This window comes from Pelodiscus sinensis, chromosome 6, assembly GCF_052426305.1.
Source record: "Pelodiscus sinensis isolate ZL-2025 chromosome 6, ASM5242630v1, whole genome shotgun sequence".
Classification (NCBI taxonomy): Eukaryota; Metazoa; Chordata; order Testudines; family Trionychidae; genus Pelodiscus; species Pelodiscus sinensis.
Genome location: NC_143057.1, coordinates 122521723 through 122549218, shown reverse-complemented (window position 1 = coordinate 122549218; position 27496 = coordinate 122521723). Strand labels below are relative to the sequence as shown.

The 27496-nt window shown below is 67.2% G+C and overlaps 14 non-coding genes across 14 annotated transcripts; all 14 read right to left on the bottom strand.

Moving 5' to 3' along the window:
* Positions 1-620: 620 nt before the first annotated feature.
* Positions 621-692, bottom strand: TRNAP-AGG (transfer RNA proline (anticodon AGG)). Its single transcript has one exon. It is a non-coding gene; the product is annotated as a tRNA-Pro (tRNA).
* Positions 693-2590: 1898 nt separating this feature from the next.
* Positions 2591-2662, bottom strand: TRNAP-AGG (transfer RNA proline (anticodon AGG)). Its single transcript has one exon. It is a non-coding gene; the product is annotated as a tRNA-Pro (tRNA).
* A 1883-nt stretch (positions 2663-4545) lies between these two features.
* Positions 4546-4617, bottom strand: TRNAP-AGG (transfer RNA proline (anticodon AGG)). The gene has a single exon. It is a non-coding gene; the product is annotated as a tRNA-Pro (tRNA).
* Positions 4618-6460: 1843 nt separating this feature from the next.
* On the bottom strand, positions 6461-6532 carry TRNAP-AGG (transfer RNA proline (anticodon AGG)). The gene has a single exon. It is a non-coding gene; the product is annotated as a tRNA-Pro (tRNA).
* A 1897-nt stretch (positions 6533-8429) lies between these two features.
* TRNAP-AGG (transfer RNA proline (anticodon AGG)) lies at positions 8430-8501 on the bottom strand. Its single transcript has one exon. It is a non-coding gene; the product is annotated as a tRNA-Pro (tRNA).
* Positions 8502-10386: 1885 nt separating this feature from the next.
* On the bottom strand, positions 10387-10458 carry TRNAP-AGG (transfer RNA proline (anticodon AGG)). The gene has a single exon. It is a non-coding gene; the product is annotated as a tRNA-Pro (tRNA).
* Positions 10459-12352: 1894 nt separating this feature from the next.
* TRNAP-AGG (transfer RNA proline (anticodon AGG)) lies at positions 12353-12424 on the bottom strand. The gene has a single exon. It is a non-coding gene; the product is annotated as a tRNA-Pro (tRNA).
* A 1896-nt stretch (positions 12425-14320) lies between these two features.
* Positions 14321-14392, bottom strand: TRNAP-AGG (transfer RNA proline (anticodon AGG)). The gene has a single exon. It is a non-coding gene; the product is annotated as a tRNA-Pro (tRNA).
* A 1887-nt stretch (positions 14393-16279) lies between these two features.
* Positions 16280-16351, bottom strand: TRNAP-AGG (transfer RNA proline (anticodon AGG)). The gene has a single exon. It is a non-coding gene; the product is annotated as a tRNA-Pro (tRNA).
* A 1900-nt stretch (positions 16352-18251) lies between these two features.
* Positions 18252-18323, bottom strand: TRNAP-AGG (transfer RNA proline (anticodon AGG)). The gene has a single exon. It is a non-coding gene; the product is annotated as a tRNA-Pro (tRNA).
* Positions 18324-20220: 1897 nt separating this feature from the next.
* Positions 20221-20292, bottom strand: TRNAP-AGG (transfer RNA proline (anticodon AGG)). Its single transcript has one exon. It is a non-coding gene; the product is annotated as a tRNA-Pro (tRNA).
* A 1893-nt stretch (positions 20293-22185) lies between these two features.
* Positions 22186-22257, bottom strand: TRNAP-AGG (transfer RNA proline (anticodon AGG)). Its single transcript has one exon. It is a non-coding gene; the product is annotated as a tRNA-Pro (tRNA).
* A 1902-nt stretch (positions 22258-24159) lies between these two features.
* TRNAP-AGG (transfer RNA proline (anticodon AGG)) lies at positions 24160-24231 on the bottom strand. Its single transcript has one exon. It is a non-coding gene; the product is annotated as a tRNA-Pro (tRNA).
* Positions 24232-26130: 1899 nt separating this feature from the next.
* On the bottom strand, positions 26131-26202 carry TRNAP-AGG (transfer RNA proline (anticodon AGG)). The gene has a single exon. It is a non-coding gene; the product is annotated as a tRNA-Pro (tRNA).
* Positions 26203-27496: the final 1294 nt, after the last annotated feature.

Genomic DNA, 27496 nt, shown 5'->3' with positions numbered 1-27496 from the left:
CCCTACAGCCGTCAGTTCCTAGCAGACGTGGTCCTGAGGGCAGGAGCCGGTGGGAAGACCAAAGGGAGGAGGCGCCCGCCAGACCCCTTCTGTGACCTTCAGCACATGGAGGGGGGCCCACTGTTGTGGCTGTGGAAAAGCCATTGGCCAGATGGACCCTGTCGCGTGAGAAAGCCCCCCGTCCGTGCAGGACTCGGTCCTCCTTTCGAGGCAGACGCCTCGGCCCGCCAACCAGGCGGCAGCTTGGCAGGAAAGACCGAGCGTTCAGGGTAGCTGGGTGCCTCCCCTGTGCTTCGTTGTTGCGCGGATGTTGCTCCACGGGCCCACTACGCTGCGTAGCCGTTCCCGCCAGAGGCCGGCTCGCTGTTGGCTGGGCCTGACTCCCGGAGCTGGAGCTTGAAGGAGAGGCGCAGAGCCAACGCCGGCATCTTGGAGTACCACAAGGACACGGGCACACGAGTAGCGTAACGTGAATGGGCGAGCGGGGCACCCAGCGGGAAGATGGGTTGGGGCGCTGCTCCCGCCAAAGAGGGGGCCCCGTGACCTATCCGCAGGGCTGAAGTAAGAAAGAGGAGAGCCACAGCCGAGCGCACGGGCCGGCCCCAAGCAGGAGAGGACCAGGGCTTGTCCGGGAGTTGAACCCGGGACCTCTCGCACCCTAAGCGAGAATCATACCCCTAGACCAACAAGCCAGACCTGGGGGCAAGCTGGCTCCTGGCAGGCCTCACGAATTTGGCGGAAAGAGCAGGCAGCCGGAGGCACAAAGCGCAAAAGGCCCACGCCTCCGGGCACCTTTCCAAGCTGGCCTCCCGGGGCGGTCCATCCCGCTGCGAGAGCAAGAAAGAAAGCTCATTCGCGGCCTCACCTGGCTCGCACGCCACGCCGCGGCACGGCACAGCACGCACGTGGGGAGGAAAAGGCCGGCCAAAGTAGGCCCGGGACACCGGCAAGCACGCTCGTTGGCCGGGCCTCGTCCGGGAGCTCGGCGCTGGGCCTCTGCCGCCCCGAGAGCACCGGGCCGCCTTTGGCCTGGCCGCTCGTCCTCAAGCTTCTGGCCCGAGATCAAGCAGGCTGTAAAGCGTCTCCCATCCCGAACGGCGCTCCGAGTGCGCCACGCGGGGCGGGGGGCGGGGGCTGTCCCCCGAGAGCCGGGGGCCTCGTGCGCGGCTGTAGTTTTCCAGCTGAGCTGGCGGCTCCGCCGCGGGCCTCGGGGCGGCAGCGTCTGCCCCTGCCCAGCGGGCAGATGGGCTCCGGCCGCCTCCCAGCCTCCGCCTCCTCCCCCGGCCGACCCTTCGGCCCCTCCCCTGCCTTCGGGTGCCCACTAGAAAGCACCTCCCCCCACCGCCTCCGCTAGAGCTGAGCCATTAAGCCCTGCCACCGGGGCTCGTGCCGGAGAGCGCCGTCCCCCCCCGTTGGGGGACTGCGGGCGGCCGGGAGGAATTCCGGCCACCAGGTCACCCCATTGAATCCAATGGGGGACCACAGCCGACCACTTCCCGCCGCGCCTCCTCCAGCCATGCCTCGGCAACCAGCTTGCCGTGCCCCCGTGCCCACCTTCCAGCTCCCTGCTCAAGACGCCTCTCAATTCAGACCGTCAGCCAGCAGCAGCTCGAGAGAAAAAGGGCAAGAAGGCCACAGCTCAGCGGGAAGTGGCAAGGGCTTGTCCGGGACTCGCACCCGGGACCTCTTGCTCCCAAAGCAAGAATCATGCTCCTAGACCAACAAGCCACGCCCGGCCTGCCTCCTGGTTCTGGCTTCCCAGCGGGAAAGGAACAAGCGGCTGCTAGCTGTGAGGCGGAGTCCGGAAGAGAGAGAGAAAGAAAGAGAAGGCGAGTGCTCCCCTTGCTAAAGCAATCAGTTCCGCGCAACAATGGCGTCGTGCTCGGGGCACGCTTGCAGCAGAGGTGGAATCGTCGGCCGTCTGAAGTCCGGCGCCTGGATGGCATCCTCTCCCGGGACGGGCCTTCCAGCCCTACAGCCGTCAGTTCCTAGCAGACGTGGTCCTGAGGGCAGGAGCCGGTGGGAAGACCAAAGGGAGGAGGCGCCCGCCAGACCCCTTCTGTGACCTTCAGCACGTGGAGGGGGGCCCACTGTTGTGGCTGTGGAAAAGCCATTGGCCAGATGGACCCTGTCGCGTGAGAAAGCCCCCCGTCCGTGCAGGACTCGGTCCTCCTTTCGAGGCAGACGACTCGGCCCGCCAACCAGGCGGCAGCTTGGCAGGAAAGACCGACCGTTCAGGGTAGCTGGGTGCCTCCCCTGTGCTTCGTTGTTGCGCGGATGTTGCTCCACGGGCCCACTACGCTGCGTAGCCGTTCCCGCCAGAGGCCGGCTCGCTGTTGGCTGGGCCTGACTCCCGGAGCTGGAGCTTGAAGGAGAGGCGCAGAGCCAACGCCGGCATCTTGGAGTACCACAAGGACACGGGCACACGAGTAGCGTAACGTGAATGGGCGAGCGGGGCACCCAGCGGGAAGATGGGTTGGGGCGCTGCTCCCGCCAAAGAGGGGGCCCCGTGACCTATCCGCAGGGCTGAAGTAAGAAAGAGGAGAGCCACAGCCGAGCGCACGGGCCGGCCCCAAGCAGGAGAGGACCAGGGCTTGTCCGGGAGTTGAACCCGGGACCTCTCGCACCCTAAGCGAGAATCATGCCCCTAGACCAACAAGCCAGACCTGGGGCAAGCTGGCGCCTGGCAGGCCTCACGAATTTGACGGAAAGAGCAGGCAGCCGGAGGCACAAAGCGCAAAAGGCCCACGCCTCCGGGCACCTTTCCAAGCTGGCCTCCCGGGGCGGTCCATCCCGCTGCGAGAGCAAGAAAGAAAGCTCATTCGCGGCCTCACCTGGCTCGCACGCCACGCCGCGGCACGGCACAGCACGCACGTGGGGAGGAAAAGGCCGGCCAAAGTAGGCCCGGGACACCGGCAAGCACGCTCGTTGGCCGGGCCTCGTCCGGGAGCTCGGCGCTGGGCCTCTGCCGCCCCGAGAGCACCGGGCCGCCTTTGGCCTGGCTGCTCGTCCTCAAGCTTCTGGCCCGAGATCAAGCAGGCTGTAAAGCGTCTCCCATCCCGAACGGCGCTCCGAGTGTGCCACGCGGCGGGGGCGGGGGCTGCCCCCCGAGAGCCGGGGGCCTCGTGCGCGGCTGCAGTTTTCCAGCTGAGCTGGCGGCTCCGCCGCGGGCCTCGGGGCGGCAGCGTCTGCCCCTGCCCGGCGGGCAGATGGGCTCCGGCCGCCTCCCAGCCTCCGCCTCCTCCCCGGCCGACCCTTCGGCCCCTCCCCTGCCTTCGGGTGCCCACTAGAAAGCACCTCCCCCCGCCGCCTCCGCTAGAGCTGAGCCATTAAGCCCTGCCACCGGGGCTTGTGCCGGAGAGCGCCGTCCCCCCCGTTGGGGGACTGCGGGCGGCCGGGAGGAATTCCGGCCACCAGGTCACCCCATTGAATCCAATGGGGGACCACAGCCGACCACTTCCCGCCGCGCCTCCTCCAGCCATGCCTCGGCAACCAGCTTGCCGTGCCCCCGTGCCCACCTTCCAGCTCCCTGCTCAAGACGCCTCTCAATTCAGACCGTCAGCCAGCAGCAGCTCGAGAGAAAAAGGCCACAGCTCAGCGGGAAGTGGCAAGGGCTTGTCCGGGACTCGCACCCGGGACCTCTTGCTCCCAAAGCAAGAATCATGCTCCTAGACCAACAAGCCACGCCCGGCCTGCCTGCTGGTTCTGGCTTCCCAGCGGGAAAGGAACAAGCGGCTGCTAGCTGTCAGGCGGAGTCCGGAAGAGAGAGAGAAAGAAAGAGAAGGCGAGTGCTCCCCTTGCTAAAGCAATCAGTTCCCCGCAACAATGGCGTCGTGCTCGGGGCACGCTTGCAGCAGAGGTGGAATCGTCGGCCGTCTGAAGTCCGGCGCCTGGATGACATCCTCTCCCGGGACGGGCCTTCCAGCCCTACAGCCGTCAGTTCCTAGCAGACGTGGTCCTGAGGGCAGGAGCCGGTGGGAAGACCAAAGGGAGGAGGCGCCCGCCAGACCCCTTCTGTGACCTTCAGCACGTGGAGGGGGGCCCACTGTTGTGGCTGTGGAAAAGCCATTGGCCAGATGGACCCTGTCGCGTGAGAAAGCCCCCCGTCCGTGCAGGACTCGGTCCTCCTTTCGAGGCAGACGCCTCGGCCCGCCAACCAGGCGGCAGCTTGGCAGGAAAGACCGAGCGTTCAGGGTAGCTGGGTGCCTCCCCTGTGCTTCGTTGTTGCGCGGATGTTGCTCCACGGGCCCACTACGCTGCGTAGCCGTTCCCGCCAGAGGCCGGCTCGCTGTTGGCTGGGCCTGACTCCCGGAGCTGGAGCTTGAAGGAGAGGCGCAGAGCCAACGCCGGCATCTTGGAGTACCACAAGGACACGGGCACACGAGTAGCGTAACGTGAATGGGCGAGCGGGGCACCCAGCGGGAAGATGGGTTGGGGCGCTGCTCCCGCCAAAGAGGGGGCCCCGTGACCTATCCGCAGGGCTGAAGTAAGAAAGAGGAGAGCCACAGCCGAGCGCACGGGCCGGCCCCAAGCAGGAGAGGACCAGGGCTTGTCCGGGAGTTGAACCCGGGACCTCTCGCACCCTAAGCGAGAATCATACCCCTAGACCAACAAGCCAGACCTGGGGGCAAGCTGGCTCCTGGCAGCCTCACGAATTTGGCAGAAAGAGCAGGCAGCCGGAGGCACAAAGCGCAAAAGGCCCACGCCTCCGGGCACCTTTCCAAGCTGGCCTCCCGGGGCGGTCCATCCCGCTGCGAGAGCAAGAAAGAAAGCTCATTCGCGGCCTGACCTGGCTCGCACGCCACGCCGCGGCACGGCACAGCACGCACGTGGGGAGGAAAAGGCCGGCCAAAGTAGGCCCGGGACACCGGCAAGCACGCTCGTTGGCCGGGCCTCGTCCGGGAGCTCGGCGCTGGGCCTCTGCCGCCCCGAGAGCACCGGGCCGCCTTTGGCCTGGCTGCTCGTCCTCAAGCTTCTGGCCCGAGATCAAGCAGGCTGTAAAGCGTCTCCCATCCCGAACGGTGCTCCGAGTGCGCCACGCCCGGCGGGGGGGGGGGGGGGGGGGCGGGGGCTGTCCCCCGAGAGCCGGGGGCCTCGGGGCGGCAGCGTCTGCCCCTGCCCGGCGGGCAGATGGGCTCCGGCCGCCTCCCAGTCTCCGCCTCCTCCCCCGGCCGACCCTTCGGCCCCTCCCCTGCCTTCGGGTGCCCACTAGAAAGCACCTCCCCCCACCGCCTCCGCTAGAGCTGAGCCATTAAGCCCTGCCACCGGGGCTCGTGCCGGAGAGCACCATCCCCCCCGTTGGGGGACAGCGGGCGGCCGGGAGGAATTCCGGCCACCAGGTCACCCCATTGAATCCAATGGGGGACCACAGCCGACCACTTCCCGCCGCGCCTCCTCCAGCCATGCCTCGGCAACCAGCTTGCCGTGCCCCCGTGCCCACCTTCCTGCTCAAGAAGCCTCTCAATTCAGACCGTCAGCCAGCAGCAGCTCGAGAGAAAAAGGCCACAGCTCAGCGGGAAGTGGCAAGGGCTTGTCCGGGACTCGCACCCGGGACCTCTTGCTCCCAAAGCAAGAATCATGCTCCTAGACCAACAAGCCACGCCCGGCCTGCCTCCTGGTTCTGGCTTCCCAGCGGGAAAGGAACAAGCGGCTGCTAGCTGTGAGGCGGAGTCCGGAAGAGAGAAAGAAAGAAAGAGAAGGCGAGTGCTCCCCTTGCTAAAGCAATCAGTTCCCCGCAACAATGGCGTCGTGCTCGGGGCACGCTTGCAGCAGAGGTGGAATCGTCGGCCGTCTGAAGTCCGGCGCCTGGATGACATCCTCTCCCGGGACGGGCCTTCCAGCCCTACAGCCGTCAGTTCCTAGCAGACGTGGTCCTGAGGGCAGGAGCCGGTGGGAAGACCAAAGGGAGGAGGCGCCCGCCAGACCCCTTCTGTGACCTTCAGCACGTGGAGGGGGGCCCACTGTTGTGGCTGTGGAAAAGCCATTGGCCAGATGGACCCTGTCGCGTGAGAAAGCCCCCCGTCCGTGCAGGACTCGGTCCTCCTTTCGAGGCAGACGCCTCGGCCCGCCAACCAGGCGGCAGCTTGGCAGGAAAGACCGACCGTTCAGGGTAGCTGGGTGCCTCCCCTGTGCTTCGTTGTTGCGCGGATGTTGCTCCACGGGCCCACTACGCTGCGTAGCCGTTCCCGCCAGAGGCCGGCTCGCTGTTGGCTGGGCCTGACTCCCGGAGCTGGAGCTTGAAGGAGAGGCGCAGAGCCAACGCCGGCATCTTGGAGTACCACAAGGACACGGGCACACGAGTAGCGTAACGTGAATGGGCGAGCGGGGCACCCAGCGGGAAGATGGGTTGGGGCGCTGCTCCCGCCAAAGAGGGGGCCCCGTGACCTATCCGCAGGGCTGAAGTAAGAAAGAGGAGAGCCACAGCCGAGCGCACGGGCCGGCCCCAAGCAGGAGAGGACCAGGGCTTGTCCGGGAGTTGAACCCGGGACCTCTCGCACCCTAAGCGAGAATCATACCCCTAGACCAACAAGCCAGACCTGGGGGCAAGCTGGCTCCTGGCAGGCCTCACGAATTTGGCGGAAAGAGCAGGCAGCCGGAGGCACAAAGCGCAAAAGGCCCACGCCTCCGGGCACCTTTCCAAGCTGGCCTCCCGGGGCGGTCCATCCCGCTGCGAGAGCAAGAAAGAAAGCTCATTCGCGGCCTCACCTGGCTCGCACGCCACGCCGCGGCACGGCACAGCACGCACGTGGGGAGGAAAAGGCCGGCCAAAGTAGGCCCGGGACACCGGCAAGCACGCTCGTTGGCCGGGCCTCGTCCGGGAGCTCGGCGCTGGGCCTCTGCCGCCCCGAGAGCACCGGGCCGCCTTTGGCCTGGCCGCTCGTCCTCAAGCTTCTGGCCCGAGATCAAGCAGGCTGTAAAGCGTCTCCCATCCCGAACGGCGCTCCGAGTGCGCCACGCGGGGCGGGGGGCGGGGGCTGTCCCCCGAGAGCCGGGGGCCTCGTGCGCGGCTGTAGTTTTCCAGCTGAGCTGGCGGCTCCGCCGCGGGCCTCGGGGCGGCAGCGTCTGCCCCTGCCCAGCGGGCAGATGGGCTCCGGCCGCCTCCCAGCCTCCGCCTCCTCCCCCGGCCGACCCTTCGGCCCCTCCCCTGCCTTCGGGTGCCCACTAGAAAGCACCTCCCCCCACCGCCTCCGCTAGAGCTGAGCCATTAAGCCCTGCCACCGGGGCTCGTGCCGGAGAGCGCCGTCCCCCCCGTTGGGGGACTGCGGGCGGCCGGGAGGAATTCCGGCCACCAGGTCACCCCATTGAATCCAATGGGGGACCACAGCCGACCACTTCCCGCCGCGCCTCCTCCAGCCATGCCTCGGCAACCAGCTTGCCGTGCCCCCGTGCCCACCTTCCAGCTCCCTGCTCAAGACGCCTCTCAATTCAGACCGTCAGCCAGCAGCAGCTCGAGAGAAAAAGGGCAAGAAGGCCACAGCTCAGCGGGAAGTGGCAAGGGCTTGTCCGGGACTCGCACCCGGGACCTCTTGCTCCCAAAGCAAGAATCATGCTCCTAGACCAACAAGCCACGCCCGGCCTGCCTCCTGGTTCTGGCTTCCCAGCGGGAAAGGAACAAGCGGCTGCTAGCTGTGAGGCGGAGTCCGGAAGAGAGAGAGAAAGAAAGAGAAGGCGAGTGCTCCCCTTGCTAAAGCAATCAGTTCCGCGCAACAATGGCGTCGTGCTCGGGGCACGCTTGCAGCAGAGGTGGAATCGTCGGCCGTCTGAAGTCCGGCGCCTGGATGGCATCCTCTCCCGGGACGGGCCTTCCAGCCCTACAGCCGTCAGTTCCTAGCAGACGTGGTCCTGAGGGCAGGAGCCGGTGGGAAGACCAAAGGGAGGAGGCGCCCGCCAGACCCCTTCTGTGACCTTCAGCACGTGGAGGGGGGCCCACTGTTGTGGCTGTGGAAAAGCCATTGGCCAGATGGACCCTGTCGCGTGAGAAAGCCCCCCGTCCGTGCAGGACTCGGTCCTCCTTTCGAGGCAGACGACTCGGCCCGCCAACCAGGCGGCAGCTTGGCAGGAAAGACCGACCGTTCAGGGTAGCTGGGTGCCTCCCCTGTGCTTCGTTGTTGCGCGGATGTTGCTCCACGGGCCCACTACGCTGCGTAGCCGTTCCCGCCAGAGGCCGGCTCGCTGTTGGCTGGGCCTGACTCCCGGAGCTGGAGCTTGAAGGAGAGGCGCAGAGCCAACGCCGGCATCTTGGAGTACCACAAGGACACGGGCACACGAGTAGCGTAACGTGAATGGGCGAGCGGGGCACCCAGCGGGAAGATGGGTTGGGGCGCTGCTCCCGCCAAAGAGGGGGCCCCGTGACCTATCCGCAGGGCTGAAGTAAGAAAGAGGAGAGCCACAGCCGAGCGCACGGGCCGGCCCCAAGCAGGAGAGGACCAGGGCTTGTCCGGGAGTTGAACCCGGGACCTCTCGCACCCTAAGCGAGAATCATGCCCCTAGACCAACAAGCCAGACCTGGGGCAAGCTGGCGCCTGGCAGGCCTCACGAATTTGACGGAAAGAGCAGGCAGCCGGAGGCACAAAGCGCAAAAGGCCCACGCCTCCGGGCACCTTTCCAAGCTGGCCTCCCGGGGCGGTCCATCCCGCTGCGAGAGCAAGAAAGAAAGCTCATTCGCGGCCTCACCTGGCTCGCACGCCACGCCGCGGCACGGCACAGCACGCACGTGGGGAGGAAAAGGCCGGCCAAAGTAGGCCCGGGACACCGGCAAGCACGCTCGTTGGCCGGGCCTCGTCCGGGAGCTCGGCGCTGGGCCTCTGCCGCCCCGAGAGCACCGGGCCGCCTTTGGCCTGGCTGCTCGTCCTCAAGCTTCTGGCCCGAGATCAAGCAGGCTGTAAAGCGTCTCCCATCCCGAACGGCGCTCCGAGTGTGCCACGCGGCGGGGGCGGGGGCTGCCCCCCGAGAGCCGGGGGCCTCGTGCGCGGCTGCAGTTTTCCAGCTGAGCTGGCGGCTCCGCCGCGGGCCTCGGGGCGGCAGCGTCTGCCCCTGCCCGGCGGGCAGATGGGCTCCGGCCGCCTCCCAGCCTCCGCCTCCTCCCCCGGCCGACCCTTCGGCCCCTCCCCTGCCTTCGGGTGCCCACTAGAAAGCACCTCCCCCCGCCGCCTCCGCTAGAGCTGAGCCATTAAGCCCTGCCACCGGGGCTTGTGCCGGAGAGCGCCGTCCCCCCCCGTTGGGGGACTGCGGGCGGCCGGGAGGAATTCCGGCCACCAGGTCACCCCATTGAATCCAATGGGGGACCACAGCCGACCACTTCCCGCCGCGCCTCCTCCAGCCATGCCTCGGCAACCAGCTTGCCGTGCCCCCGTGCCCACCTTCCAGCTCCCTGCTCAAGACGCCTCTCAATTCAGACCGTCAGCCAGCAGCAGCTCGAGAGAAAAAGGCCACAGCTCAGCGGGAAGTGGCAAGGGCTTGTCCGGGACTCGCACCCGGGACCTCTTGCTCCCAAAGCAAGAATCATGCTCCTAGACCAACAAGCCACGCCCGGCCTGCCTGCTGGTTCTGGCTTCCCAGCGGGAAAGGAACAAGCGGCTGCTAGCTGTCAGGCGGAGTCCGGAAGAGAGAGAGAAAGAAAGAGAAGGCGAGTGCTCCCCTTGCTAAAGCAATCAGTTCCCCGCAACAATGGCGTCGTGCTCGGGGCACGCTTGCAGCAGAGGTGGAATCGTCGGCCGTCTGAAGTCCGGCGCCTGGATGACATCCTCTCCCGGGACGGGCCTTCCAGCCCTACAGCCGTCAGTTCCTAGCAGACGTGGTCCTGAGGGCAGGAGCCGGTGGGAAGACCAAAGGGAGGAGGCGCCCGCCAGACCCCTTCTGTGACCTTCAGCACGTGGAGGGGGGCCCACTGTTGTGGCTGTGGAAAAGCCATTGGCCAGATGGACCCTGTCGCGTGAGAAAGCCCCCCGTCCGTGCAGGACTCGGTCCTCCTTTCGAGGCAGACGCCTCGGCCCGCCAACCAGGCGGCAGCTTGGCAGGAAAGACCGAGCGTTCAGGGTAGCTGGGTGCCTCCCCTGTGCTTCGTTGTTGCGCGGATGTTGCTCCACGGGCCCACTACGCTGCGTAGCCGTTCCCGCCAGAGGCCGGCTCGCTGTTGGCTGGGCCTGACTCCCGGAGCTGGAGCTTGAAGGAGAGGCGCAGAGCCAACGCCGGCATCTTGGAGTACCACAAGGACACGGGCACACGAGTAGCGTAACGTGAATGGGCGAGCGGGGCACCCAGCGGGAAGATGGGTTGGGGCGCTGCTCCCGCCAAAGAGGGGGCCCCGTGACCTATCCGCAGGGCTGAAGTAAGAAAGAGGAGAGCCACAGCCGAGCGCACGGGCCGGCCCCAAGCAGGAGAGGACCAGGGCTTGTCCGGGAGTTGAACCCGGGACCTCTCGCACCCTAAGCGAGAATCATACCCCTAGACCAACAAGCCAGACCTGGGGGCAAGCTGGCTCCTGGCAGCCTCACGAATTTGGCAGAAAGAGCAGGCAGCCGGAGGCACAAAGCGCAAAAGGCCCACGCCTCCGGGCACCTTTCCAAGCTGGCCTCCCGGGGCGGTCCATCCCGCTGCGAGAGCAAGAAAGAAAGCTCATTCGCGGCCTGACCTGGCTCGCACGCCACGCCGCGGCACGGCACAGCACGCACGTGGGGAGGAAAAGGCCGGCCAAAGTAGGCCCGGGACACCGGCAAGCACGCTCGTTGGCCGGGCCTCGTCCGGGAGCTCGGCGCTGGGCCTCTGCCGCCCCGAGAGCACCGGGCCGCCTTTGGCCTGGCTGCTCGTCCTCAAGCTTCTGGCCCGAGATCAAGCAGGCTGTAAAGCGTCTCCCATCCCGAACGGTGCTCCGAGTGCGCCACGCCCGGCGGGGGGGGGGGGGGGGGGGGCGGGGGCTGTCCCCCGAGAGCCGGGGGCCTCGTGCGCGGCTGCAGTTTTCCAGCTGAGCTGGCGGCTCCGCCGCGGGCCTCGGGGCGGCAGCGTCTGCCCCTGCCCGGCGGGCAGATGGGCTCCGGCCGCCTCCCAGTCTCCGCCTCCTCCCCCGGCCGACCCTTCGGCCCCTCCCCTGCCTTCGGGTGCCCACTAGAAAGCACCTCCCCCCACCGCCTCCGCTAGAGCTGAGCCATTAAGCCCTGCCACCGGGGCTCGTGCCGGAGAGCACCATCCCCCCCGTTGGGGGACAGCGGGCGGCCGGGAGGAATTCCGGCCACCAGGTCACCCCATTGAATCCAATGGGGGACCACAGCCGACCACTTCCCGCCGCGCCTCCTCCAGCCATGCCTCGGCAACCAGCTTGCCGTGCCCCCGTGCCCACCTTCCTGCTCAAGAAGCCTCTCAATTCAGACCGTCAGCCAGCAGCAGCTCGAGAGAAAAAGGCCACAGCTCAGCGGGAAGTGGCAAGGGCTTGTCCGGGACTCGCACCCGGGACCTCTTGCTCCCAAAGCAAGAATCATGCTCCTAGACCAACAAGCCACGCCCGGCCTGCCTCCTGGTTCTGGCTTCCCAGCGGGAAAGGAACAAGCGGCTGCTAGCTGTGAGGCGGAGTCCGGAAGAGAGAAAGAAAGAAAGAGAAGGCGAGTGCTCCCCTTGCTAAAGCAATCAGTTCCCCGCAACAATGGCGTCGTGCTCGGGGCACGCTTGCAGCAGAGGTGGAATCGTCGGCCGTCTGAAGTCCGGCGCCTGGATGACATCCTCTCCCGGGACGGGCCTTCCAGCCCTACAGCCGTCAGTTCCTAGCAGACGTGGTCCTGAGGGCAGGAGCCGGTGGGAAGACCAAAGGGAGGAGGCGCCCGCCAGACCCCTTCTGTGACCTTCAGCACGTGGAGGGGGGCCCACTGTTGTGGCTGTGGAAAAGCCATTGGCCAGATGGACCCTGTCGCGTGAGAAAGCCCCCCGTCCGTGCAGGACTCGGTCCTCCTTTCGAGGCAGACGCCTCGGCCCGCCAACCAGGCGGCAGCTTGGCAGGAAAGACCGACCGTTCAGGGTAGCTGGGTGCCTCCCCTGTGCTTCGTTGTTGCGCGGATGTTGCTCCACGGGCCCACTACGCTGCGTAGCCGTTCCCGCCAGAGGCCGGCTCGCTGTTGGCTGGGCCTGACTCCCGGAGCTGGAGCTTGAAGGAGAGGCGCAGAGCCAACGCCGGCATCTTGGAGTACCACAAGGACACGGGCACACGAGTAGCGTAACGTGAATGGGCGAGCGGGGCACCCAGCGGGAAGATGGGTTGGGGCGCTGCTCCCGCCAAAGAGGGGGCCCCGTGACCTATCCGCAGGGCTGAAGTAAGAAAGAGGAGAGCCACAGCCGAGCGCACGGGCCGGCCCCAAGCAGGAGAGGACCAGGGCTTGTCCGGGAGTTGAACCCAGGACCTCTCGCACCCTAAGCGAGAATCATACCCCTAGACCAACAAGCCAGACCTGGGGGCAAGCTGGCTCCTGGCAGGCCTCACGAATTTGGCGGAAAGAGCAGGCAGCCGGAGGCACAAAGCGCAAAAGGCCCACGCCTCCGGGCACCTTTCCAAGCTGGCCTCCCGGGGCGGTCCATCCCGCTGCGAGAGCAAGAAAGAAAGCTCATTCGCGGCCTGACCTGGCTCGCACGCCACGCCGCGGCACGGCACAGCACGCACGTGGGGAGGAAAAGGCCGGCCAAAGTAGGCCCGGGACACCGGCAAGCACGCTCGTTGGCCGGGCCTCGTCCGGGAGCTCGGCGCTGGGCCTCTGCCGCCCCGAGAGCACCGGGCCGCCTTTGGCCTGGCCGCTCGTCCTCAAGCTTCTGGCCCGAGATCAAGCAGGCTGTAAAGCGTCTCCCCTCCCGAACGGCTCTCCGAGTGCGCCACGCGGGGGGGGGGGCGGGGGCTGTCCCCCGAGAGCCGGGGGCCTCGTGCGCGGCTGCAGTTTTCCAGCTGAGCTGGCGGCTCCGCCGCGGGCCTCGGGGCGGCAGCGTCTGCCCCTGCCCAGCGGGCAGATGGGCTCCGGCCGCCTCCCAGCCTCCGCCTCCTCCCCGGCCGACCCTTCGGCCCCTCCCCTGCCTTCGGGTGCCCACTAGAAAGCACCTCCCCCCACCGCCTCCGCTAGAGCTGAGCCATTAAGCCCTGCCACCGGGGCTCGTGCCGGAGAGCGCCGTCCCCCCCGTTGGGGGACTGCGGGCGGCCGGGAGGAATTCCGGCCACCAGGTCACCCCATTGAATCCAATGGGGGACCACAGCCGACCACTTCCCGCCGCGCCTCCTCCAGCCATCCCTCGGCAACCAGCTTGCCGTGCCCCCGTGCCCACCTTCCAGCTCCCTGCTCAAGACGCCTCTCAATTCAGACCGTCAGCCAGCAGCAGCTCGAGAGAAAAAGGGCAAGAAGGCCACAGCTCAGCGGGAAGTGGCAAGGGCTTGTCCGGGACTCGCACCCGGGACCTCTTGCTCCCAAAGCAAGAATCATGCTCCTAGACCAACAAGCCACGCCCGGCCTGCCTGCTGGTTCTGGCTTCCCAGCGGGAAAGGAACAAGCGGCTGCTAGCTGTCAGGCGGAGTCCGGAAGAGAGAGAGAAAGAAAGAGAAGGCGAGTGCTCCCCTTGCTAAAGCAATCAGTTCCCCGCAACAATGGCGTCGTGCTCGGGGCACGCTTGCAGCAGAGGTGGAATCGTCGGCCGTCTGAAGTCCGGCGCCTGGATGACATCCTCTCCCGGGACGGGCCTTCCAGCCCTACAGCCGTCAGTTCCTAGCAGACGTGGTCCTGAGGGCAGGAGCCGGTGGGAAGACCAAAGGGAGGAGGCGCCCGCCAGACCCCTTCTGTGACCTTCAGCACGTGGAGGGGGGCCCACTGTTGTGGCTGTGGAAAAGCCATTGGCCAGATGGACCCTGTCGCGTGAGAAAGCCCCCCGTCCGTGCAGGACTCGGTCCTCCTTTCGAGGCAGACGCCTCGGCCCGCCAACCAGGCGGCAGCTTGGCAGGAAAGACCGACCGTTCAGGGTAGCTGGGTGCCTCCCCTGTGCTTCGTTGTTGCGCGGATGTTGCTCCACGGGCCCACTACGCTGCGTAGCCGTTCCCGCCAGAGGCCGGCTCGCTGTTGGCTGGGCCTGACTCCCGGAGCTGGAGCTTGAAGGAGAGGCGCAGAGCCAACGCCGGCATCTTGGAGTACCACAAGGACACGGGCACACGAGTAGCGTAACGTGAATGGGCGAGCGGGGCACCCAGCGGGAAGATGGGTTGGGGCGCTGCTCCCGCCAAAGAGGGGGCCCCGTGACCTATCCGCAGGGCTGAAGTAAGAAAGAGGAGAGCCACAGCCGAGCGCACGGGCCGGCCCCAAGCAGGAGAGGACCAGGGCTTGTCCGGGAGTTGAACCCGGGACCTCTCGCACCCTAAGCGAGAATCATACCCCTAGACCAACAAGCCAGACCTGGGGGCAAGCTGGCTCCTGGCAGGCCTCACGAATTTGGCGGAAAGAGCAGGCAGCCGGAGGCACAAAGCGCAAAAGGCCCACGCCTCCGGGCACCTTTCCAAGCTGGCCTCCCGGGGCGGTCCATCCCGCTGCGAGAGCAAGAAAGAAAGCTCATTCGCGGCCTGACCTGGCTCGCACGCCACGCCACGGCACGGCACAGCACGCACGTGGGGAGGAAAAGGCCGGCCAAAGTAGGCCCGGGACACCGGCAAGCACGCTCGTTGGCCGGGCCTCGTCCGGGAGCTCGGCGCTGGGCCTCTGCCGCCCCGAGAGCACCGGGCCGCCTTTGGCCTGGCTGCTCGTCCTCAAGCTTCTGGCCCGAGATCAAGCAGGCTGTAAAGCGTCTCCCATCCCGAACGGCGCTCCGAGTGCGCCACGCCCGGGGGGGGGGGCGGGGGCTGTCCCCCGAGAGCCGGGGGCCTCGTGCGCGGCTGCAGTTTTCCAGCTGAGCTGGCGGCTCCGCCGCGGGCCTCGGGGCGGCAGCGTCTGCCCCTGCCCGGCGGGCAGATGGGCTCCGGCCGCCTCCCAGTCTCCGCCTCCTCCCCCGGCCGACCCTTCGGCCCCTCCCCTGCCTTCGGGTGCCCACTAGAAAGCACCTCCCCCCACCGCCTCCGCTAGAGCTGAGCCATTAAGCCCTGCCACCGGGGCTCGTGCCGGAGAGCGCCGTCCCCCCCGTTGGGGGACAGCGGGCGGCCGGGAGGAATTCCGGCCACCAGGTCACCCCATTGAATCCAATGGGGGACCACTGCCGACCACTTCCCGCTGCGCCTCCTCCAGCCATGCCTCGGCAACCAGCTTGCCGTGCCCCCGCGCCCACCTTCCAGCTCCCTGCTCAAGACGCCTCTCAATTCAGACCGTCAGCCAGCAGCAGCTCGAGAGAAAAAGGGAAAGAAGGCCACAGCTCAGCGGGAAGTGGCAAGGGCTTGTCCGGGACTCGCACCCGGGACCTCTTGCTCCCAAAGCAAGAATCATGCTCCTAGACCAACAAGCCACGCCCGGCCTGCCTCCTGGCTCTGGCTTCCCAGCGGGAAAGGAACAAGCGGCTGCTAGCTGTGAGGCGGAGTCCGGAAGAGAGAGAGAAAGAAAGAGAAGGCGAGTGCTCCCCTTGCTAAAGCAATCAGTTCCCCGCAACAATGGCGTCGTGCTCGGGGCACGCTTGCAGCAGAGGTGGAATCGTCGGCCGTCTGAAGTCCGGTGCCTGGATGACATCCTCTCCCGGGACGGGCCTTCCAGCCCTACAGCCGTCAGTTCCTAGCAGACGTGGTCCTGAGGGCAGGAGCCGGTGGGAAGACCAAAGGGAGGAGGCGCCCGCCAGACCCCTTCTGTGACCTTCAGCACGTGGAGGGGGGCCCACTGTTGTGGCTGTGGAAAAGCCATTGGCCAGATGGACCCTGTCGCGTGAGAAAGCCCCCCGTCCGTGCAGGACTCGGTCCTCCTTTCGAGGCAGACGCCTCGGCCCGCCAACCAGGCGGCAGCTTGGCAGGAAAGACCGACCGTTCAGGGTAGCTGGGTGCCTCCCCTGTGCTTCGTTGTTGCGCGGATGTTGCTCCACGGGCCCACTACGCTGCGTAGCCGTTCCCGCCAGAGGCCGGCTCGCTGTTGGCTGGGCCTGACTCCCGGAGCTGGAGCTTGAAGGAGAGGCGCAGAGCCAACGCCGGCATCTTGGAGTACCACAAGGACACGGGCACACGAGTAGCGTAACGTGAATGGGCGAGCGGGAAGATGGGTTGGGGCGCTGCTCCCGCCAAAGAGGGGGCCCCGTGACCTATCCGCAGGGCTGAAGTAAGAAAGAGGAGAGCCACAGCCGAGCGCACGGGCCGGCCCCAAGCAGGAGAGGACCAGGGCTTGTCCGGGAGTTGAACCCGGGACCTCTCGCACCCTAAGCGAGAATCATACCCCTAGACCAACAAGCCAGACCTGGGGGCAAGCTGGCTCCTGGCAGCCTCACGAATTTGGCGGAAAGAGCAGGCAGCCGGAGGCACAAAGCGCAAAAGGCCCACGCCTCCGGGCACCTTTCCAAGCTGGCCTCCCGGGGCGGTCCATCCCGCTGCGAGAGCAAGAAAGAAAGCTCATTCGCGGCCTGACCTGGCTCGCACGCCACGCCGCGGCACGGCACAGCACGCACGTGGGGAGGAAAAGGCCGGCCAAAGTAGGCCCGGGACACCGGCAAGCACGCTCGTTGGCCGGGCCTCGTCCGGGAGCTCGGCGCTGGGCCTCTGCCGCCCCGAGAGCACCGGGCCGCCTTTGGCCTGGCTGCTCGTCCTCAAGCTTCTGGCCCGAGATCAAGCAGGCTGTAAAGCGTCTCCCATCCCGAACGGCGCTCCGAGTGCGCCACGCCCGGGGGGGGGGGGGCGGGGGCTGTCCCCCGAGAGCCGGGGGCCTCGTGCGCGGCTGCAGTTTTCCAGCTGAGCTGGCGGCTCCGCCGCGGGCCTCGGGGCGGCAGCGTCTGCCCCTGCCCGGCGGGCAGATGGGCTCCGGCCGCCTCCCAGCCTCCGCCTCCTCCCCCGGCCGACCCTTCGGCCCCTCCCCTGCCTTCAGGTGCCCACTAGAAAGCACCTCCCCCCACCGCCTCCGCTAGAGCTGAGCCATTAAGCCCTGCCACCGGGGCTCGTGCCGGAGAGCGCCGTCCCCCCCGTTGGGGGACAGCGGGCGGCCGGGAGGAATTCCGGCCACCAGGTCACCCCATTGAATCCAATGGGGGACCACAGCCGACCACTTCCCGCCGCGCCTCCTCCAGCCATGCCTCGGCAACCAGCTTGCCGTGCCCCCGTGCCCACCTTCCAGCTCCCTGCTCAAGACGCCTCTCAATTCAGACCGTCAGCCAGCAGCAGCTCGAGAGAAAAAGGGCAAGAAGGCCACAGCTCAGCGGGAAGGGGCAAGGGCTTGTCCGGGACTCGCACCCGGGACCTCTTGCTCCCAAAGCAAGAATCATGCTCCTAGACCAACAAGCCACGCCCGGCCTGCCTCCTGGCTCTGGCTTCCCAGCGGGAAAGGAACAAGCGGCTGCTAGCTGTGAGGCGGAGTCCGGAAGAGAGAGAGAAAGAAAGAGAAGGCGAGTGCTCCCCTTGCTAAAGCAATCAGTTCCCCGCAACAATGGCGTCGTGCTCGGGGCACGCTTGCAGCAGAGGTGGAATCGTCGGCCGTCTGAAGTCCGGCGCCTGGATGGCATCCTCTCCCGGGACGGGCCTTCCAGCCCTACAGCCGTCAGTTCCTAGCAGACGTGGTCCTGAGGGCAGGAGCCGGTCGGAAGACCAAAGGGAGGAGGCGCCCGCCAGACCCCTTCTGTGACCTTCAGCACGTGGAGGGGGGCCCACTGTTGTGGCTGTGGAAAAGCCATTGGCCAGATGGACCCTGTCGCGTGAGAAAGCCCCCCGTCCGTGCAGGACTCGGTCCTCCTTTCGAGGCGGACGCCTCGGCCCGCCAACCAGGCGGCAGCTTGGCAGGAAAGACCGAGCGTTCAGGGTAGCTGGGTGCCTCCCCTGTGCTTCGTTGTTGCGCGGATGTTGCTCCACGGGCCCACTACGCTGCGTAGCCGTTCCCGCCAGAGGCCGGCTCGCTGTTGGCTGGGCCTGACTCCCGGAGCTGGAGCTTGAAGGAGAGGCGCAGAGCCAACGCCGGCATCTTGGAGTACCACAAGGACACGGGCACACGAGTAGCGTAACGTGAATGGGCGAGCGGGGCACCCAGCGGGAAGATGGGTTGGGGTGCTGCTCCCGCCAAAGAGGGGGCCCCGTGACCTATCCGCAGGGCTGAAGTAAGAAAGAGGAGAGCCACAGCCGAGCGCACGGGCCGGCCCCAAGCAGGAGAGGACCAGGGCTTGTCCGGGAGTCGAACCCGGGACCTCTCGCACCCTAAGCGAGAATCATACCCCTAGACCAACAAGCCAGACCTGGGGGCAAGCTGGCTCCTGGCAGCCTCACGAATTTGGCGGAAAGAGCAGGCAGCCGGAGGCACAAAGCGCAAAAGGCCCACGCCTCCGGGCACCTTTCCAAGCTGGCCTCCCGGGGCGGTCCATCCCGCTGCGAGAGCAAGAAAGAAAGCTCATTCGCGGCCTGACCTGGCTCGCACGCCACGCCGCGGCACGGCACAGCACGCACGTGGGGAGGAAAAGGCCGGCCAAAGTAGGCCCGGGACACCGGCAAGCACGCTCGTTGGCCGGGCCTCGTCCGGGAGCTCGGCGCTGGGCCTCTGCCGCCCCGAGAGCACCGGGCCGCCTTTGGCCTGGCTGCTCGTCCTCAAGCTTCTGGCCCGAGATCAAGCAGGCTGTAAAGCGTCTCCCATCCCGAACGGCGCTCCGAGTGCGCCACGCCCGGGGGGGGGGGGGGGGGCTGTCCCCCGAGAGCCGGGGGCCTCGTGCGCGGCTGCAGTTTTCCAGCTGAGCTGGCGGCTCCGCCGCGGGCCTCGGGGCGGCAGCGTCTGCCCCTGCCCGGCGGGCAGATGGGCTCCGGCCGCCTCCCAGCCTCCGCCTCCTCCCCGGCCGACCCTTCGGCCCCTCCCCTGCCTTCAGGTGCCCACTAGAAAGCACCTCCCCCCACCGCCTCCGCTAGAGCTGAGCCATTAAGCCCTGCCACCGGGGCTCGTGCCGGAGAGCGCCGTCCCCCCCGTTGGGGGACAGCGGGCGGCCGGGAGGAATTCCGGCCACCAGGTCACCCCATTGAATCCAATGGGGGACCACAGCCGACCACTTCCCGCCGCGCCTCCTCCAGCCATGCCTCGGCAACCAGCTTGCCGTGCCCCCGTGCCCACCTTCCAGCTCCCTGCTCAAGACGCCTCTCAATTCAGACCGTCAGCCAGCAGCAGCTCGAGAGAAAAAGGGCAAGAAGGCCACAGCTCAGCGGGAAGGGGCAAGGGCTTGTCCGGGACTCGCACCCGGGACCTCTTGCTCCCAAAGCAAGAATCATGCTCCTAGACCAACAAGCCACGCCCGGCCTGCCTCCTGGCTCTGGCTTCCCAGCGGGAAAGGAACAAGCGGCTGCTAGCTGTGAGGCGGAGTCCGGAAGAGAGAGAGAAAGAAAGAGAAGGCGAGTGCTCCCCTTGCTAAAGCAATCAGTTCCCCGCAACAATGGCGTCGTGCTCGGGGCACGCTTGCAGCAGAGGTGGAATCGTCGGCCGTCTGAAGTCCGGCGCCTGGATGACATCCTCTCCCGGGACGGGCCTTCCAGCCCTACAGCCGTCAGTTCCTAGCAGACGTGGTCCTGAGGGCAGGAGCCGGTGGGAAGACCAAAGGGAGGAGGCGCCCGCCAGACCCCTTCTGTGACCTTCAGCACGTGGAGGGGGGCCCACTGGTGTGGCTGTGGAAAAGCCATTGGCCAGATGGACCCTGTCGCGTGAGAAAGCCCCCCGTCCGTGCAGGACTCGGTCCTCCTTTCGAGGCAGACGCCTCGGCCCGCCAACCAGGCGGCAGCTTGGCAGGAAAGACCGAGCGTTCAGGGTAGCTGGGTGCCTCCCCTGTGCTTCGTTGTTGCGCGGATGTTGCTCCACGGGCCCACTACGCTGCGTAGCCGTTCCCGCCAGAGGCCGGCTCGCTGTTGGCTGGGCCTGACTCCCGGAGCTGGAGCTTGAAGGAGAGGCGCAGAGCCAACGCCGGCATCTTGGAGTACCACAAGGACACGGGCACACGAGTAGCGTAACGTGAATGGGCGAGCGGGGCACCCAGCGGGAAGATGGGTTGGGGCGCTGCTCCCGCCAAAGAGGGGGCCCCGTGACCTATCCGCAGGGCTGAAGTAAGAAAGAGGAGAGCCACAGCCGAGCGCACGGGCCGGCCCCAAGCAGGAGAGGACCAGGGCTTGTCCGGGAGTTGAACCCGGGACCTCTCGCACCCTAAGCGAGAATCATACCCCTAGACCAACAAGCCAGACCTGGGGGCAAGCTGGCTCCTGGCAGGCCTCACGAGTTTGGCGGAAAGAGCAGGCAGCCGGAGGCACAAAGCGCAAAAGGCCCACGCCTCCGGGCACCTTTCCAAGCTGGCCTCCCGGGGCGGTCCATCCCGCTGCGAGAGCAAGAAAGAAAGCTCATTCGCGGCCTGACCTGGCTCGCACGCCACGCCGCGGCACGGCACAGCACGCACGTGGGGAGGAAAAGGCCGGCCAAAGTAGGCCCGGGACACCGGCAAGCACGCTCGTTGGCCGGGCCTCGTCCGGGAGCTCGGCGCTGGGCCTCTGCCGCCCCGAGAGCACCGGGCCGCCTTTGGCCTGGCTGCTCGTCCTCAAGCTTCTGGCCCGAGATCAAGCAGGCTGTAAAGCGTCTCCCATCCCGAACGGCTCTCCGAGTGCGCCACGCCCGGCGGGGGGGGGCGGGGGCTGTCCCCCGAGAGCCGGGGGCCTCGTGCGCGGCTGCAGTTTTCCAGCTGAGCTGGCGGCTCCGCCGCGGGCCTCGGGGCGGCAGCGTCTGCCCCTGCCCGGCGGGCAGATGGGCTCCGGCCGCCTCCCAGCCTCCGCCTCCTCCCCCGGCCGACCCTTCGGCCCCTCCCCTGCCTTCGGGTGCCCACTAGAAAGCACCTCCCCCCACCGCCTCCGCTAGAGCTGAGCCATTAAGCCCTGCCACCGGGGCTCGTGCCGGAGAGCGCCGTCCCCCCCGTTGGGGGACAGCGGGCGGCCGGGAGGAATTCCGGCCACCAGGTCACCCCATTGAATCCAATGGGGGACCACAGCCGACCACTTCCCGCCGCGCCTCCTCCAGCCATGCCTCGGCAACCAGCTTGCCGTGCCCCCGTGCCCACCTTCCAGCTCAAGACGCCTCTCAATTCAGACCGTCAGCCAGCAGCAGCTCGAGAGAAAAAGGGCAAGAAGGCCACAGCTCAGCGGGAAGTGGCAAGGGCTTGTCCGGGACTCGCACCCGGGACCTCTTGCTCCCAAAGCAAGAATCATGCTCCTAGACCAACAAGCCACGCCCGGCCTGCCTCCTGGTTCTGGCTTCCCAGCGGGAAAGGAACAAGCGGCTGCTAGCTGTGAGGCGGAGTCCGGAAGAGAGAGAGAAAGAAAGAGAAGGCGAGTGCTCCCCTTGCTAAAGCAATCAGTTCCCCGCAACAATGGCGTCGTGCTCGGGGCACGCTTGTAGCAGAGGTGGAATCGTCGGCCGTCTGAAGTCCAGCGCCTGGATGACATCCTCTCCCGGGACGGGCCTTCCAGCCCTACAGCCGTCAGTTCCTAGCAGACGTGGTCCTGAGGGCAGGAGCCGGTCGGAAGACCAAAGGGAGGAGGCGCCCGCCAGACCCCTTCTGTGACCTTCAGCACGTGGAGGGGGGCCCACTGTTGTGGCTGTGGAAAAGCCATTGGCCAGATGGACCCTGTCGCGTGAGAAAGCCCCCCGTCCGTGCAGGACTCGGTCCTCCTTTCGAGGCAGACGCCTCGGCCCGCCAACCAGGCGGCAGCTTGGCAGGAAAGACCGACCGTTCAGGGTAGCTGGGTGCCTCCCCTGTGCTTCGTTGTTGCGCGGATGTTGCTCCACGGGCCCACTATGCTGCGTAGACGTTCCCGCCAGAGGCCGGCTCGCTGTTGGCTGGGCCTGACTCCCGGAGCTGGAGCTTGAAGGACAGGCGCAGAGCCAACGCCGGCATCTTGGAGTACCACAAGGACACGGGCACACGAGTAGCATAACGTGAATGGGCGAGCAGGGGACCCAGCGGGAAGATGGGTTGGGGCGCTGCTCCTGCCAAAGAGGGGGCCCCGTGACCTATCCGCAGGGCTGAAGTAAGAAAGAGGAGAGCCACAGCCGATCTCGCGGGCCGGCCCCAAGCAGGAGAGGACCAGGGCTTGTCCGGGAGTTGAACCCGGGACCTCTCGCACCCTAAGCGAGAATCATACCCCTAGACCAACAAGCCAGACCTGGGGGCAAGCTGGCTCCTGGCAGCCTCACGAATTTGGCGGAAAGAGCAGGCAGCCGGAGGCACAAAGCGCAAAAGGCCCACGCCTCCGGGCACCTTTCCAAGCTGGCCTCCCGGGGCGGTCCATCCCGCTGCGAGAGCAAGAAAGAAAGCTCATTCGCGGCCTGACCTGGCTCGCACGCCACGCCACGCCACGCCACGCCGCGGCACGGCACAGCACGCACGTGGGGAGGAAAAGGCCGGCCAAAGTAGGCCCGGGACACCGGCAAGCACGCTCGTTGGCCGGGCCTCGTCCGGGAGCTCGGCGCTGGGCCTCTGCCGCCCCGAGAGCACCGGGCCGCCTTTGGCCTGGCTGCTCGTCCTCAAGCTTCTGGCCCGAGATCAAGCAGGCTGTAAAGCGTCTCCCATCCCGAACGGCGCTCCGAGTGCGCCACGCGGGGGGAGGCGGGGGCTGTCCCCCGAGAGCCGGGGGCCTCGTGCGCGGCTGCAGTTTTCCAGCTGAGCTGGCGGCTCCGCCGCGGGCCTCGGGGCGGCAGCGTCTGCCCCTGCCCGGCGGGCAGATGGGCTCCGGCCGCCTCCCAGCTTCCGCCTCCTCCCCCGGCCGACCCTTCGGCCCCTCCCCTGCCTTCGGGTGCCCACTAGAAAGCACCTCCCCCCACCGCCTCCGCTGGAGCTGAGCCATTAAGCCCTGCCACCGGGGCTCGTGCCGGAGAGCGCCGTCCCCCACGTTGGGGGACAGCGGGCGGCCGGGAGGAATTCCGGCCACCAGGTGAGCCCATTGAATCCAATGGGGGACCACAGCCGACCACTTCCCGCCGCGCCTCCTCCAGCCATGCCTCGGCAACCAGCTTGCCGTGCCCCCGTGCCCACCTTCCAGCTCAAGACGCCTCTCAATTCAGACCGTCAGCCAGCAGCAGCTCGAGAGAAAAAGGGCACGAAGGCCACAGCTCAGCGGGAAGCGGCAGGGGCTTGTCCGGGACTCGCACCCGGGACCTCTTGCTCCCAAAGCAAGAATCATGCTCCTAGACCAACAAGCCACGCCCGGCCTGCCTCCTGCTTCCGGCTTCCCAGCGGAAAAGGAACAAGCGGCTGCTAGCTGTGAGGCGGAGTCCGGAAGAGAGAGAGAAAGAAAGAGAAGGCGAGTGCTCCCCTTGCTAAAGCAATCAGTTCCCCGCAACAATGGCGTCGTGCTCGGGGCACGCTTGCAGCAGAGGTGGAATCGTCGGCCGTCTGAAGTCCGGCGCCTGGATGACATCCTCTCCCGGGACGGGCCTTCCAGCCCTACAGCCGTCAGTTCCTAGCAGACGTGGTCCTGAGGGCAGGAGCCGGTCGGAAGACCAAAGGGAGGAGGCGCCCGCCAGACCCCTTCTGTGACCTTCAGCACGTGGAGGGGGGCCCACTGTTGTGGCTGTGGAAAAGCCATTGGCCAGATGGACCCTGTCGCGTGAGAAAGCCCCCCGTCCGTGCAGGACTCGGTCCTCCTTTCGAGGCAGACGCCTCGGCCCGCCAACCAGGCGGCAGCTTGGCAGGAAAGACCGACCGTTCAGGGTAGCTGGGTGCCTCCCCTGTGCTTCGTTGTTGCGCGGATGTTGCTCCACGTGCCCACTACGCTGCGTAGCCGTTCCCGCCAGAGGCCGGCTCGCTGTTGGCTGGGCCTGACTCCCGGAGCTGGAGCTTGAAGGAGAGGCGCAGAGCCAACGCCGGCATCTTGGAGTACCACAAGGACACGGGCACACGAGTAGCGTAACGTGAATGGGCGAGCGGGGCACCCAGCGGGAAGATGGGTTGGGGCGCTGCTCCCGCCAAAGAGGGGGCCCCGTGACCTATCCGCAGGGCTGAAGTAAGAAAGAGGAGAGCCACAGCCGAGCGCACGGGCCGGCCCCAAGCAGGAGAGGACCAGGGCTTGTCCGGGAGTTGGACCCGGGACCTCTCGCACCCTAAGCGAGAATCATACCCCTAGACCAACAAGCCAGACCTGGGGGCAAGCTGGCTCCTGGCAGCCTCACGAATTTGGCGGAAAGAGCAGGCAGCCGGAGGCACAAAGCGCAAAAGGCCCACGCCTCCGGGCACCTTTCCAAGCTGGCCTCCCGGGGCGGTCCATCCCGCTGCGAGAGCAAGAAAGAAAGCTCATTCGCGGCCTGACCTGGCTCGCACGCCACGCCGCGGCACGGCACAGCACGCACGTGGGGAGGAAAAGGCCGGCCAAAGTAGGCCCGGGACACCGGCAAGCACGCTCGTTGGCCGGGCCTCGTCCGGGAGCTCGGCGCTGGGCCTCTGCCGCCCCGAGAGCACCGGGCCGCCTTTGGCCTGGCTGCTCGTCCTCAAGCTTCTGGCCCGAGATCAAGCAGGCTGTAAAGCGTCTCCCATCCCGAACGGCGCTCCGAGTGCGCCACGCCCGGCGGGGAGGGGGCGGGGGCTGTCCCCCGAGAGCCGGGGCCTCGTGCGCGGCTGCAGTTTTCCAGCTGAGCTGGCGGCTCCGCCGCGGGCCTCGGGGCGGCAGCGTCTGCCCCTGCCCGGCGGGCAGATGGGCTCCGGCCGCCTCCCAGCCTCCACCTCCTCCCCCGGCCGACCCTTCGGCCCCTCCCCTGCCTTCAGGTGCCCACTAGAAAGCACCTCCCCCCACCGCCTCCGCTAGAGCTGAGCCATTAAGCCCTGCCACCGGGGCTCGTGCCGGAGAGCGCCGTCCCCCCCGTTGGGGGACAGCGGGCGGCCGGGAGGAATTCCGGCCACCAGGTCACCCCATTGAATCCAATGGGGGACCACAGCCGACCACTTCCCGCCGCGCCTCCTCCAGCCATGCCTTGGCAACCAGCTTGCCGTGCCCCCGTGCCCACCTTCCAGCTCCCTGCTCAAGACGCCTCTCAATTCAGACCGTCAGCCAGCAGCAGCTCGAGAGAAAAAGGGCAAAAAGGCCACAGCTCAGCGGGAAGTGGCAAGGGCTTGTCCGGGACTCGCACCCGGGACCTCTTGCTCCCAAAGCAAGAATCATGCTCCTAAACCAACAAGCCACGCCCGGCCTGCCTCCTGGTTCTGGCTTCCCAGCGGGAAAGGAACAAGCGGCTGCTAGCTGTGAGGCGCAGTCCGGAAGAGAGAGAGAAAGAAAGAGAAGGCGAGTGCTCCCCTTGCTAAAGCAATCAGTTCCCCGCAACAATGGCGTCGTGCTCGGGGCACGCTTGCAGCAGAGGTGGAATCGTCGGCCGTCTGAAGTCCGGCGCCTGGATGGCATCCTCTCCCGGGACGGGCCTTCCAGCCCTACAGCCGTCAGTTCCTAGCAGACGTGGTCCTGAGGGCAGGAGCCGGTGGGAAGACCAAAGGGAGGAGGCGCCCGCCAGACCCCTTCTGTGACCTTCAGCACGTGGAGGGGGGCCCACTGTTGTGGCTGTGGAAAAGCCATTGGCCAGATGGACCCTGTCGCGTGAGAAAGCCCCCCGTCCGTGCAGGACTCGGTCCTCCTTTCGAGGCAGACGCCTCGGCCCGCCAACCAGGCGGCAGCTTGGCAGGAAAGACCGAGCGTTCAGGGTAGCTGGGTGCCTCCCCTGTGCTTCGTTGTTGCGCGGATGTTGCTCCACGGGCCCACTACGCTGCGTAGCCGTTCCCGCCAGAGGCCGGCTCGCTGTTGGCTGGGCCTGACTCCCGGAGCTGGAGCTTGAAGGAGAGGCGCAGAGCCAACGCCGGCATCTTGGAGTACCACAAGGACACGGGCACACGAGTAGCGTAACGTGAATGGGCGAGCGGGGCACCCAGCGGGAAGATGGGTTGGGGCGCTGCTCCCGCCAAAGAGGGGGCCCCGTGACCTATCCGCAGGGCTGAAGTAAGAAAGAGGAGAGCCACAGCCGAGCGCACGGGCCGGCCCCAAGCAGGAGAGGACCAGGGCTTGTCCGGGAGTTGAACCCGGGACCTCTCGCACCCTAAGCAAGAATCATACCCCTAGACCAACAAGCCAGACCTGGGGGCAAGCTGGCTCCTGGCAGCCTCACGAATTTGGCGGAAAGAGCAGGCAGCCGGAGGCATAACGCGCAAAAGGCCCACGCCTCCGGGCACCTTTCCAAGCTGGCCTCCCGGGGCGGTCCATCCCGCTGCGAGAGCAAGAAAGAAAGCTCATTCGCGGCCTGACCTGGCTCGCACGCCACGCCGCGGCACGGCACAGCACGCACGTGGGGAGGAAAAGGCCGGCCAAAGTAGGCCCGGGACACCGGCAAGCACGCTCGTTGGCCGGGCCTCGTCCGGGAGCTCGGCGCTGGGCCTCTGCCGCCCCGAGAGCACCGGGCCGCCTTTGGCCTGGCTGCTCGTCCTCAAGCTTCTGGCCCGAGATCAAGCAGGCTGTAAAGCGTCTCCCATCCCGAACGGCTCTCCGAGTGCGCCACGCCCGGCGGGGGGGGGCGGGGGCTGTCCCCCGAGAGCCGGGGGCCTCGTGCGCGGCTGCAGTTTTCCAGCTGAGCTGGCGGCTCCGCCGCGGGCCTCGGGGCGGCAGCGTCTGCCCCTGCCCGGCGGGCAGATGGGCTCCGGCCGCCTCCCAGCCTCCGCCTCCTCCCCCGGCCGACCCTTCGGCCCCTCCCCTGCCTTCGGGTGCCCACTAGAAAGCACCTCCCCCCACCGCCTCCGCTAGAGCTGAGCCATTAAGCCCTGCCACCGGGGCTCGTGCCGGAGAGCGCCGTCCCCCCCGTTGGGGGACAGCGGGCGGCCGGGAGGAATTCCGGCCACCAGGTCACCCCATTGAATCCAATGGGGGACCACAGCCGACCACTTCCCGCCGCGCCTCCTCCAGCCATGCCTCGGCAACCAGCTTGCCGTGCCCCCGTGCCCACCTTCCAGCTCAAGACGCCTCTCAATTCAGACCGTCAGCCAGCAGCAGCTCGAGAGAAAAAGGGCACGAAGGCCACAGCTCAGCGGGAAGCGGCAGGGGCTTGTCCGGGACTCGCACCCGGGACCTCTTGCTCCCAAAGCAAGAATCATGCTCCTAGACCAACAAGCCACGCCCGGCCTGCCTCCTGCTTCCGGCTTCCCAGCGGAAAAGGAACAAGCGGCTGCTAGCTGTGAGGCGGAGTCCGGAAGAGAGAGAGAAAGAAAGAGAAGGCGAGTGCTCCCCTTGCTAAAGCAATCAGTTCCCCGCAACAATGGCGTCGTGCTCGGGGCACGCTTGCAGCAGAGGTGGAATCGTCGGCCGTCTGAAGTCCGGCGCCTGGATGACATCCTCTCCCGGGACGGGCCTTCCAGCCCTACAGCCGTCAGTTCCTAG